We start from the raw sequence: 13,317 nt of genomic DNA, 5'->3' as shown, positions 1-13,317 counted from the left end.
CTTTTTATGACTTCACTTTATCTTGGTTTCTAAACTGTCTTTCTAGGAGGAGAAGAGAGACCCAAATATATTGGGTCTTGTTCAAATGTGATGTTTTAAAAACATGAAGAAATAAGTTCAACATATATTCTTTTATAAGGCTCGATAGTCTTAAGCACAATTATTGTGCAGATTAAACAATCAATAAAATTTTTTTCTTTGTGGTGAAAGTTGAAATTATAGAGCTACTGATATAAACATTATTTCAAGGTTCCTAAGTTCCTGACTATCTAATAATGGTCTACAAATACTTAAACATATCCCAGTCCTTCAATATATGGGAGAGATAACATGTCCGTGCATCTTTAATGCATGATTAATCCTTTTTGACGTTTCTCTTCAGTGCTGAGGAAGATGGTTGAATTTGCTTGTGGCTGCATTGACAATAACTTATCTCTTCCTCTTTCATTCCTGAAGGGAAATGTCATAACAAGAACCCACCATTAAGTAAAACATGTACATCACAGCTTTTTTTTTAATTTCTGAAATACAAAAGAGGCTGACCTCAGAGTCAGAAGGAATTTATACTGAACAAAGAAACGAGACCTAAATATAGAATCTTATTTGTTTTAGCATTTGCTATTTTTCCTGTAGCAAGAAAACTGCTCCAGAGTAGAATGCAACAGGAAAATAGCTGCTTTCTACCTAGGAAAGTAGATTGTAAAATTATCTACTTGTAAAAATATCAACACTGCAACATATAATTTATAGTTTAGCTTATTTAATCATTTATTCAGCCAGCCAGCCAGCCAATAAATGTTACTGAGTGTCTGCTTTGTGCAAGGTATTGTGGTAGACATTGTCTGCTCTGTCCAATATGGTAGCCAATAGACATGTTGGCCTTTGTGATATAAATTCAATAAAATAAAAAATCACTTCCTTTGTTGCTCTAGCCACATTTCAAGTACTCAACACCACATGAAGACAAGGGCTAGCATATTGGACAGCACAGTTGGTAGACCATTTCCATTAATGCAGAAAGTTCTAATGGGCAGCCCTGGTGCAGAGTATAAAAAAGTATAATATAAGGCTTTTTCTTAAAAGAGTTTGCAGTCTAGTTGCACATTTGTAAGGAAAATGAGTATAATTCTTGCTTCATTTTGCAATGTATTAGAGCAATAGTATAGCAATAATATGTCTTTTCTCTGCCCTTATTAACCTTTCCCTCGTTCTCATCTTGCAAGTGTGTGTGGGCCAGTAGGCCCTTGCAGATCTGGCCATGTTGCTATGCAGGTTTACAAGAATGGAGAAATGGACACAGGACTAGAGTGGAGCCAGGAAATGGTAGAAGATAAAACAGCAAGATCCTGTGGTCTCAAACTGGGAGAGGAGTTGAATATCATAAAAAGAAAGGTTCTGAGCAGTTACGGGGTATAAGGGAAGTATATAGTAAAAGAAAGGGGATTGTCAAGGGTTTTTTTTGTTTGTTTTTTTGGCCAAAAATATATATTCCTTCCAGAAATTAAAAAATGTGAGGAAAAAAAGTACAGTTATTTTGAGGTTGATATTTTTTTAACTGGACTGTATTCTTTGATCATCACACTCTGAGATAAGACAATGAAAGTCACAAATAAAGTTATAGTATCATTTTCATTAATTTCACTTTTACTACTACTTTGCAAGGTAGACTATTTTTTTATTAATGCACAGCCTGAAAGTTAGAGACATTAATATCTGCCTAGTAAGTGGTAGTGTCAGATTTGAACCTAGGGATATGACTTCAATGTCCATGCTTCAGTTGTTCTGAGTTACTGCCTCCATACAAGAAAGATCAGGTAGTTAGTATGTGATAAAGTGCCAAGAAAGTCATACAGAAATTAATAAAAGCTATGAAGTCCAAAGGAACATAGGCCATTGTGAGCTGGAGTGGCTAGTACATGCTTCATGAACAGAGTAAAATATAAACTGGCCTTGGTGGACTGATAGGATTTGATGGAGAATGGGCAGAGGTGGACAAAGGAATAAACAAACAGAGCCTGAACAAGGGCACTGGCCATAACAGAGGTCTCCTGATATTGGCATGAGAAGCTGGACCAAATTAGGGGTAAAAAGACTAAACAAACACTTTGATGAAATTGTTGCTGGAGGGCATTTAAAGATTTAAAGATGATGGTTGAGATAATACTTAAACTTCAGCCTATTTGCTCAGTCCTGGCTGGTAAATGGTGGAGCTGGACCCAATTCATCTTTCTGTGGGCTTAAAAAATTTTTTTAAGAGAGAGGGAGAACATAAGCTGGTGAGAGGGGCAGAGAGAGGGAGAATCTTAAGCAGGCCAGATGTCTAGCACAGAGCCTGATGTGGGGCTCAGTCTCACAACTGTGAGATCATGACCTGAGCTGAAATCAAGAGCCAGACACTTAACCGAGCCATCCAGGCACCCCACTATGAGAATCTATATGTGTCAACCTGACTGGGCCAAGGATGCTCAGATATTTGGTTAAAAATGACTCTAGGTGTGCCTGTGTAGGTGTTGCTAAATGAGATTAACACTGGAATCAGTAGACTGAGTAAACCATATTGTCCTTTCCATTGTGGGTGGACCTCTCCCAATCCTTTGGAGCCAAGTATAACAAAACTGTGGACCAAGGGAGAATTTGAAGACTCAGACTTGGTCTGGACCTACACCACCCTCCTGTATCTCCAGCTTGCTGACTCTGGATCTTAGAACTTCTCAGCCTCCATAATCTTGTGAACCAATACCTTATAATAAATTGTGTGTGTGTGTGTGTGTGTGTGTGTGTGTGTGTGTGTATCCTATTGGTTCTGTTTCTCTGGGGAACTGTAATATACATGGCCCCTGCAGGTTGATCATGATGCAACAGTTTATCAGAAAGTTCAACTCTATCTGCACCTCCTCAGGGTGTGAATTCAGAGCCAGGACAGGCACTTCTATCTACTTCCATATCCAGGTGTAGCCTAGAACTAGAGGGATTCCTACATAAGCCTGGGTGGACAAGAAGATCCAGAGGCCAAGGATCGGGTCTGAGTGGCCCTTCCTATGGCCAAAGACTAGTCTTCTCAGACTTCTTAAAGAAACTTTATTGAAACAGCATAACTTTCCGTAACAGATAAAATCGGAAAGGAAAAGACAAGACTATCCAAGGGACACGTGAATTTTGTGAGCAGATTTGCATTGGGAATGTTCTGTTCATGATTCTATCTGGTATCCCTCTAAAAAAAATTCTTCAAGTATAATCCAGTAATCCCAAAATAGCAAAATGACCAAGCTTCAATTCTTCACCTAAGTAGGACAACTTGTTCCACTGAATCATACTCTGGGGTTAGCCTTGTCCCAGCTAGAGTATGAACTTCTGTGTCCAGGTTTTTTTTTTGCACATAATCTTTGCTGCATGGAACAATTAGACCAAGGGTTCTCAACCTGGAGAGATTTAAAATAAGGAAACAAACTTGGAGCTAGGGCTCTACCTCCAGATATTAAGATTTAATTCTCTGGATGGTAATCTAACACGGATACATTTTCATGACTCCAGTGAATCTAAAATGCAACCACTTGGAGGTGCCTGGGGGGCTCAGTTGGTTAAGTGTCCAACTCTTCTGCTCTGTTCATGATCTTACAGATTGTGAGATTGAGCCCCACATCAAGCTTTGTGCTGACAGCATAGAACCTGCTTGGGATTTTCTCTCTGCTCCTCCGTTGCTCATGTGCACATGCTCGCGTGCACACACACACACACACACACACACACACACACACACAGTCTCTATCTCTCAAAATAAACATTTTAAAAAATAATAAAAATAAAATGCTACCATTGTGAGTTGAGAAGCACTCATCTGAACCATTCCACAGCAATAGCCCACATAGAACCAAGACGTTGTTGGATTAGCCCACAGATTCTGAGGAAAATTAAATTCCTGCAATGCTCTTTCATGCAGTTTTGCAAGAATAAGGCATAAACCACATCCTTCACTCCCCCAATCTCCTGTTTTGTAGTGACTAAGGAGTGTCCTTTAGGGGGCTATGGTCTCCTCTCTTTTCCCCCATATTTCTCTGATCCCCATCACCTTCCTCTGGCTCTGGGCCTTTGCTATCAAAGTATAGTCTTGAGACCAGCTCCCGCAGCAGTACTTATATTTGATAGAAATGCAGACTCCCAGCCTCTACCTAATGAGTCAAATTTTGAATTGTAACAAGATCCCCAGGTGATTTTTATGCACTTTATAATTTGTGAATCACTGTTCTGTACATCCTCTACATGGATACCACCGGGATAAATGCCCTGCATTAGGACATTTATTATGCAGATGGTACACTCTGTTACTTCTTTCATCTCCTAAAAATTGAGGTCATCAGTGGGGCACCTGGGTGGCTCATTCAGTTAAGCATCTGACTCTTGATTGTGGCTCAGGTCATGATCTCACGGTTTGTGGGTTTGAGCCCTGACTAGGGTTCCATGCTGATGATGCAGAACCTCTTAGGATTCTCCCTCTGTCTCTCCCCCTCCCCTACTTGTGCACATGTGCACATGCCCTCTCTCCCTCTCTCAAAATAAACTTAAAAAAAATGAGGTCATTAGTTTCCTACCATAAAGCCTACTCTCCAATGTTAGTCATTAAGTGACATTACATATAAAGTATACTCAGAGTCAGAGAGAGTGAGAGAGAGAGAGAGAGAAAGAGAGAGACCATCCAGTTGTCACTGCAGTTGGCCAGACAACTGACTGATGGGTGAGGAGAAGATGCATTGAATGCCAAAGCTCAGCCCTCTGTTATGTACTCAATGCACAACAGCTGAATGTATGAGCTAGTCAGATGCCATCCATTATTTCTTAAATCTCTTGTTTTCTACTTGATTTGGCTTTGGCCTCTCTTAGCTGTGTTGAGTGGGATCTCTTTCCAGTATGGCTTAGTGGCTCCAGGGTGGCACTGGCAGCTGGGTCTGAGCAATGCCTTAGGTATTTGACTATTTCAATAGACATGGCAAGGGACTGATGGATCCAAAATAAATCTCTGGAGCACACGCTGCTCTTCAACTCCTCATTATTAGCTGAGAAGAGTCTCCTGCTTTTGAGGTAGAACCCCAGAGAAATTTCAGTCAAGATGAGCTTCCTCTTCTCTCCTAGTCTCTCACCTTGGCCACTCCCAATCAATGAGGACTGTGTCTGGGTTCCAAAGGGGGCAGCATAACAAAATGTTACATTGAGATTAATATGGGTTTTGGAGACAGGAAAATTTTGTTTGAATCCTACTTCTGCCACACTCAAATTTTAACCTCAGGTGTATTTCTTCTTGAATGTCAACATCAATGTTTTCTTCTGTAGAGCTAGGATGGTGAGAATACCCATCTAATAGGAAGTTTGTGAAGATTAAATATATAGTACATAGCATTGCATCTATGACCCAGAAGGGCTCCGTAAATAGTATTAAGATCACCATTATTATCATAGTCTGCATTATATACATTAGCAAGCACTGTGGATCTAGGGTGAGACTGGGATTCCCTTAGGACTGTAGCTTGGTCTCACTTAGGTATACATAGTGTTCCGTGTGAGTTGCTTTGAAGCACTCTAAGTGTGAAGAACATAGGCCTCCTCCTCTTAAAAATAGCAGGTATATTTACTTATACACAGGCTCCTGGGGAAACACACTTTCTGAAGAACAAGAATAAGCTGGAGCAGTCTTGGATGATTCTTGGGAATCCATCCAAGAGTGTACAGCAACAAAATTCAAGTCCTTTTGCAAAAGGACTCAGCACCATGCATATATTTGTTAAAGGAAGCTACTACCAAGTTTTACTCATTGTGTTGATTTTTGAGCCATGCTCTAGTTTCAGCAAAGGGCTAGACTGCATTTACTGTCCCCAGTCTGCTGAACTTCTCTGTGACAGCTCTAACTCAGCCTCTACTGGAATGCCAGAGCTTCAAGGCCAAGAGTTTGAATATCCTGATGCCAGGTTATTCTTGGCAATAACCTTGGCCCAGATGGAGTCATGAGGCTCTGTCCTCTTTATTCAGGGCTGGAACCAGAAGAGAGCTCCTCTATGTAGAGGAAAGCAGACATGAGAATCCCACCTGGGCACACCCAGGGGCATCCCTGTGGATAAAGGAAGGGTACGATGGGTTCACAGTCTTTTTCAAATGATTTTCTTTAAATAACAGAATCCTTTTATTGAGCAAGGAGGTACCCATTACATGAAAGTGATAAACCGTATTTTGTTCTGGTTGATAAATACATCTATGTGCCTGTGGGACATTGGGAGCCTTCCTTTTTCTAGACAGTCACTGCTGCGTGTGTGCTTATTTGCTCACTCACACACATACCTGCATCCTCAGTGGCCTCTGTTGCTTGCCGCTTAGGAATCCCAAGACTCCATGAACATTATTTAAAAATCACCGCGCTAACTGATGTCTGAGGCATAGTCAGCTCCTGTTTTCCATTATACAAATGAAACAAGTACGGCTCTGGCTCTGAGGATAAGAAGGGATTCCATGTGCTGGGGCAAGGGTGGGATAGAGTCTGGAAGAGAAGCCAAAGCTTGGAGAGTGAGCTTGGTGTTGAAGCACATGAAACAACTAAGGGAGGAGGGAAGGGCTGAGTCTTAGTGGTAGAGGTGAGTGGCTTTTTAAGAGCAAACCAGACAGGGATTGCTTCTGTGTTCTCAGGAACGAAACCCGCGCCAGCAGCTCACCTGAGGCGGTATTTGGCTGTGGTACATTCATGGCCTAGAGTGTTCCTGTACCATTAGTCCCAATCTGCTTCCCTGCCGGTTTTGGTTAGATGCTCCTCCTCTGTGGTTGGCTTCCTGTGTGGGCTGAGTAAGGAAGCCTGGGAGGTTGGCAAAGTGCAAAGGGCAAGTGATGAGCTCAAGTTTGCATGCAGTGAAGTCTATCTAGGGCCCCAGAGCTCTGGGCCTTTTGAGTTATCATTTATACTTACAAGGTGTATGCTTCCAACCATATAGAAGCCGTTTTGTACTTACTCCCTACCCTGAGATCTGTAAGAAAGAAATCTGACATTTTGATCAATCAAAAATCTTCATTGACTAAATCTTTAGAAAGATTGAAACTTAAAGAATGGGTGGTTTAGAGGCGTGTGGGTGGCTCTGTTGATTAAGAGTTTGACTTCAGCTCTGGTCTAATCTCACCGTTCGTGAGTTCGAACCCCACATCAGGCTCTCTGTGCTGACAGCTTGGAGACTGGAGCCTGCTTTGGATTCTGTGTCTCCCTTGCTCTCTGCCCCTGCCCCACTCTCATTGTGTCTCTCTCTCTCAAAAATAAATAAACATTAAAAACAATTAAAACGAATAGGTGGCTTACACAGAAACAAGGAAAACATTAAGTAATAGGTTAGGCAAAACACGCTGGCAGGAGTAGAAAATTTAGGGGGAAATAATCTCAACCATGGCCAAAAAATACCAATAAAAACAGAGACAATCCTTTCTTTAAATGTTGCCCTAACATTTAGATGTTTAGGTACTATCTATTTTTTTAATGTTTTGTTTTGTTTTTTTGAGATAGTGTGAGCAGGGAGGGGCAGAGAGAGAGGGAGACACAGAATCCAAAAGCAGGCTCCAGGCCCTGAGCTGTCAGCACAGCATCCCAAGTGGGGCTCAAAGTGAGATCATGACCTGAGCTGAAGTCCAAAGCTTACCAACTGAGCCACCCAGGTGCCCCAAGATGGTTAGATACTATCTAAATATCGAATACTTAGGTACTATCTAAATATCTAACATTTCGATATTTAAAGCTTTAGATTTTCAAAACTCTCTCACAGAGTCATTAATAAAACCTGCAAGAATGTTCTCCATGATTCAAATGTGCTGCTTCTGCTTGGGAAGGGCTGATGAAAGCGACAAAAAGAAAAAAAAAAGTCAGCCGTCAAGATTGACTTAAAATGCAATTTCCATTCACAATTGGGCTTCAAGTATTCAACTGCTGTTTTATCTTTTTTCTTTTTCCCTCTCCTCCCTGTCATATCTTTGGAAAGCAACCCCTGAAGGAATCTCTCGGCTGCCCTGTCCAGCTCAATGTAGACTGGAGATCAAATGGCCAAAGGTTGTGGGAGGGAGGAGGCCGCAGGGCATAATCTCTCCGGGGAGCTGGAGTGTAGCTTCCTGGGAAAACCTAAGGCCTTGCGGGCACTGACCCGCCCTGAGCTGTGGGGCAGCCTCAGTGAGTTGGTTTCCTTTTCATCATGCAGAGGCTGGGTGGTGACACACACCAGCCCTCATCCCAGCCTGGAGTGTGGTCTGGGGCAGGGCGGAATGCGCACTTTGGAGAAAACCCCACTGCCATGGGTGTGGACGTGCAGGAGCCCCGAGGCCGGAGAGGGTGGGTGAGAGGTGAAGGGCACGGTGTGGGTGCGCAGGGGAAAGGGCGTAACCCAGACGGCCGGGCAGATTCTAAACACAGTCTAGGTAAGAAAATTGGGTTTCTCAGAAGGGCCCACCTAAGAGATTCCATGGGCATCTGCAAGTCTAACTTTGATACTCCTCGGGCGTCAGCAGGGAACCGCCTGTCGCTGTCCAGTTTCTCTCTCGGCTTTAGGCAGCAAGTGGAGCGGTGGGTGCCAGTAAGCCTGTGCGGCTGCCTCCCTGGGTGCCCGGCCTCTGCGATGTGCAGGCATCTGCTCGAGCTGCTGGCCCAAAATAGAACGTCTCATTGTGATGGATTAATCCTTGGCTCGGATCCTGCCCGGGTCACCAGCTCAGCCTGCGCGACGTGCTGGGGGGCGGGGGAGACAAGGGGCACTTAACTTGTTCAGCACGTTCTCCCTTCTCTCCTGCACAAGTGCCCCCGTGTCCAGCTGCTTAGGCCTTATGCAGAAACAGAGATGCGACTGGCAGGTGCTTGGGGCGGGCCTCCAACCTGATGACTGTTTGCTTCCTTCTAAGTTGCTCTTGAAACTCTGGGGACAAAGAACCAAATTAAAGGAGACCTTTCCCTCTGATCTCTGAGCATTTGTTTTCTACTTCTCATTTAGTCAGTTTCTATCTCAATCTCCTCATCTGTAAAATGGGGATTATAATTTTACTTACCTTGTAAGGCTAGTGTTATGATAACCAATACATAGAAAGTGCCTACCCCTACAGCTTCCGAAAAGGACAAATATTGAATGATTCCTTTATATGAAATGCCTCGAGGAGTCAAATTCATAGAGACAGAAAACCAGAAAGTAGACTGATAGTTGCCAGGGCTTGAGGACAGCGGAGAACGGGGAGTTAGTGTTTAATGAGTACAGAGCTTCAGCTTGGGAAGGTGGAAGAAGTTCTGGAGATGGATGCCAGTGACAGTTGCACAAGAATGTGAATGTTTTTAATGCCACTAAATTTTGCACTTAAAAATGGTTAACGTGGCAAATTTTGTATATATTTTTAACCTCAACAAAACACCAGTGTATAAAGTGCTATGCAGTGTTGGCTATTAATATTATTCTCTCATGATACATATAATTTCTCACTTGATTTTATAAATGAAGCTTGTGTTTTTTAAATATAAAAAAGCCCCTTGCTCGTACATACGTGTTTCCATCACCTCATGCAAAGGCGTCTTCAGTTACACACACAAAACGTATATGTTGAGTCAGAAAATAGTGAATTCTATTGCCCTTAACCCCCTGACTCACAAAGGAGACCGTGGGTAATGCTGAAGGCAGTCCAGACAAGACACCTGGAAAGGCTATGACAGAGTGACAATGACTCGTACTGATTCTGAAGTTTCCGCAGTGCACTGGTTCTGAGGTCTAGGAATAATCGAGGGTAACCTGTGAGAGCTGCTCAGGGACCCACTTCAGGGCCACCTCATGTTTGGGGGACTCTGGAGACTGAAGCAACATGGCAGGTGCCCCCTAGGGTGGAGACTTGAAGCTTCATTCGTGATTCTTTGTTGCCCGTCTCCTGGAGTTGACCCTTAAGTAATCCAGGCTCTGGAGGAAGAAGTAAGGGGTTGTGCGTTCTACTCTTCACTATAAAGTCCATCTTTTCAGTAGGCTGGACTCTAGTCTTTTCCTATCATCCTTTACCATCCCATCTAAAGTGAGCAGGGAAGAGAGAGCCAGGCTGTAGCTTTCAGTAAATATTCCAAACCTAACCATTGCAAACTATACAAGACATCGTGTGTGTGTGTGTGTGTGTGTGTGTGTGTGTGTGTGTGTGTATCACCTAAAAGAATTCTTTGGAAAGATCTGGAAATGATTGATTGTATCTTCTAAGCAAGGAGAAAAACCAGAGGGAACAATCTGAGGCTTAGGGCATGAAAACTCTTGAGTCTCACACCGTAAGCATGAGGCTATTTTTGTGTGGCATATTTTCACAAGCTCATTGAGGGTGTGAGGCTTCATCAGAAAGCAACAATTCACCTTGCAAAGCAAGGCTAAAGTTAATTTTCAGGGACCTTAAACAACCTTTGGCCCTGGCTGGGGAGGCTGGGGAAGGAGGAGGAGATGAGTGACACTGGGCAGCAGAAACGAAAAGCCACAGGCAGATGATTAAAATGGTGGCTGAAAAGGGCAGCAGAGGAAAGAGGAGCCAAAGGCTTGAAGGTTACAAGAGAGCATCAGCGCTGCTGGAAAAGGTTTGGGGGACAAAATGCATGTTTAGGCTCTGGCTCCTGCCCTCCCGCTGACCTGAATAATTTCTGCCCCACACTGACCTACAGTTTCACACACTTTGGTCTTCTAATACAGGTTTTGCTTAAATTCCCTGTTGGCTAAAGATTATAGATGAGTCACTATGTATTAGGGATTGTACCCTTACTGCCACCTTGGGAAGGCATATTCTGCTGAGTAGGCCCAAATAGAGTGCGTGACAAGTGGGTTCCTTGTCAGCCAAAGGCTCTCTTTTGAAGCCTCCCCATGAGCCAGGTGGAGGGACAAGGGACAGCATGTAGGAGCTGGGGAACACAAACCTGATCTGAGCCACCGTGACTATTACTCCCTGTGCAGGATCAGATGTGAAGATTCTGCCCTCACTGGGGTCCTGGCCCAGGCCTGGGGTCCAAAGGCACCTTGTTCCAGAGGAGGACGGAACAGCCTGCCAGAAAGAGCAAGCTGCTGCACTCAGCAAGGGGGTGAGACACATCATCCATGTACACTTTGCACACAGACAGAAATCTGAAATAAAAATGAATTCAGATAAAGGTATTTAACATTCACACGGACGTGAGGAGAGGCAGATTGGCTCAGTGCCCAGAGAATCAAGAAGCAGTCGTTTCTAAATCCAACTCTCCTGTTGGTGACCTTGAGCAAATCACTTAACCTCTCCATTTCTCAATTTCTCCATGTGTAAATCGGGAGCTATGGTGCTGACCAGCTAATCAGCTACACAAAGGGTTAATGGAGAGGAAAGAAGGGAAGGGAGTAGGGGAAAGAGAATGTTAGTAGAGTGCCTTGCCTATGGATACAAAGTGTTAAGAAATACAGGAAAGCCTTTGTAGTAATGTTTGGATATGCATGTTGCAATTGCATTTCTCCATCCCATGCATTTGGGTTAAGTGTTCTCACTAACTCAGGCTAACACATGCCTTCTCCCAGGCTGAGTTCTCCACAGATGGTGCTTGTCTCGGTCATCATGGTGTGATGAAATAGAGCATACTACTTCACGTACCTCTGTAGTTCCTGACTTGACCCGCAAACTGGTCAGGTGAATCTTAGTGTGGTTCAACCACGTAGGTTAAGAGTCCTGGATTATCACACAGACATTTATACTTCAGGTTTCATATTTTGCTTGGGGTTCTCAGAGATTTTGCTCTCCCCGTATTCCCCAACTGTAGTCTGCAGGTAAAAAGGAAAATGTCATCTTTTTATTAATCTATGTTTAATTTAGCTAAGAGCTAATCACTTTGGAATCTAGATCTGGAAGTATTCAATTATTTTGCACTTGTCAGAAGCAAAAATAATGGTTTCTCTTGAGCATCGATATTCTGTTCAAGGCGATTGTGAATTACAAACTCATTCCAAGAAAATCACATTTGCAGGGCCCCTGGGTGGCTCGGTCGGCTAAGCAACCCTCTTCGGCTTAGGTCAGGATCTCACAGGTCATGAGTTCTAGCCCCACATCGGGCTCTAAAGAGAAAAATCGCATTTGCTGTGAACCTCTTTGTATGACTTATATGACTAAATCTTTGTGGAAGTAGGGTGAGAGAGACAGGCTGAGGAGATGAGTGATCTATATAACATTCTATAGAGGGGTGGGATGTAGAGGGCCATTGATGGAGATATTTCACCTCTATTTGTTAACAGCCAGTGTGTTTAAACAATGAGAGAAGACCTGCCTGGCTGCTCTGTCCTCTATGGAGAGACTAATCTCATACATTTTTATTTTGCTTAGGGTCTATGCTCTAAAACTAAACAGCCAGATGCCTGGAAATGAAACGAATTAATTTCTCTCTAGCCAAAGCAATTATTGTCTTTGACTTGAATATTCTTCATGTCTGTGTTATTTTCTGCAGCATTTCAATATAAATGTCTAACAAGGTGACCAGAAATAATAAGCTCTTGACATTTCCCTCCCCCTCTCAAACAGAACCTAATTATTCCCTGACACCAACTTTCCTTGTCAGGAGAGTCCCTCAGAGCCTAGAAGCAGGGACATTTTAGCCTTTACAGATTAGCAGAGCTGAGGAATTTGTACGAGTAGCTTTAAAATAGCTGAGGTGTCAAACAGGGGTCAGTTTTCACATAGGACATTTATGGTGAAGAGTCTGGTTAGTAACTCACATTGCTTAGAGTATTTATTTATAGTATATTAACTATTGCAAAGCCTTGTCTCAATTTATTTCAGAGGGTAAAGGGAAGTCAAGCACACACACACGTGCACACACAAACACACACAGGGGACCCAGACATCATCTGAACATCAGTTCTTCAAGTTTATTCTACCTTCTAATAATGATTGAGAAGGGTTTGTCAGAATCTTAATACCAGAAGGCTTGATGGGAAAACAAGGCTTTGTGCTTACAGAGGGGAATTTTCATTAGCCAGTTTTGTAGACTCATGCTTAGCTTAGCGTGGGACGGCCCTACACAATGTAGCAAAGACTGTTTCCAGTGCCCCTCCTGGGCCTCTTTGTCCTCGTTTGCTCACCTGTGTTACCAGACCATCCTAAAACCCAAAGAGAGCGCTCTTCTAAAGACCAAGACCTTTCCTACGGGACCAGGGCCGAAAGCAAGCTAAAAGGTCATGCCCAGCCACCTATCAGGGGTTAACAGGGACCCCTTTTTAAAGCTCTTAAATGTTAAAGGAAAAGCTAGAAAAGGTGAAACTTGGAAGAGCCATCTCTCGAATGCTGGAATTGGAGGGGTCTTGGCAAGATGGGGAT

General features: G+C 43.2%; 1 long non-coding RNA gene across 4 annotated transcripts in view; it reads right to left on the bottom strand.

Moving 5' to 3' along the window:
- Positions 1-328: 328 nt before the first annotated feature.
- The window catches only part of LOC115302769, a 28,086-nt gene continuing 15,097 nt past the window's right edge, over positions 329-13,317 (bottom strand). The window contains exons 4-9 of one of the 4 annotated variants that reach the window (XR_003913623.1): positions 11,605-11,771; positions 10,907-11,111; positions 8,451-8,909; positions 6,690-6,826; positions 6,322-6,517; positions 329-450 (exon numbers count right to left, since the gene is read on the bottom strand). This is a non-coding gene — a long non-coding RNA (uncharacterized LOC115302769). Of the gene's footprint in view, positions 451-6,139; positions 6,518-6,689; positions 6,827-7,885; positions 8,910-10,906; positions 11,112-11,604; positions 11,772-13,317 lie in introns of those variants that run through there. The other 3 variants (XR_003913622.1, XR_003913624.1, XR_003913621.1) reach the window with 3 other exon arrangements.

The sequence above is a fragment of the Suricata suricatta genome, chromosome 9 (genome assembly GCF_006229205.1).
Source record: "Suricata suricatta isolate VVHF042 chromosome 9, meerkat_22Aug2017_6uvM2_HiC, whole genome shotgun sequence".
NCBI lineage: Eukaryota > Metazoa > Chordata > Mammalia > Carnivora > Herpestidae > Suricata > Suricata suricatta.
This window is presented reverse-complemented; position numbering and strand designations above follow the sequence as displayed.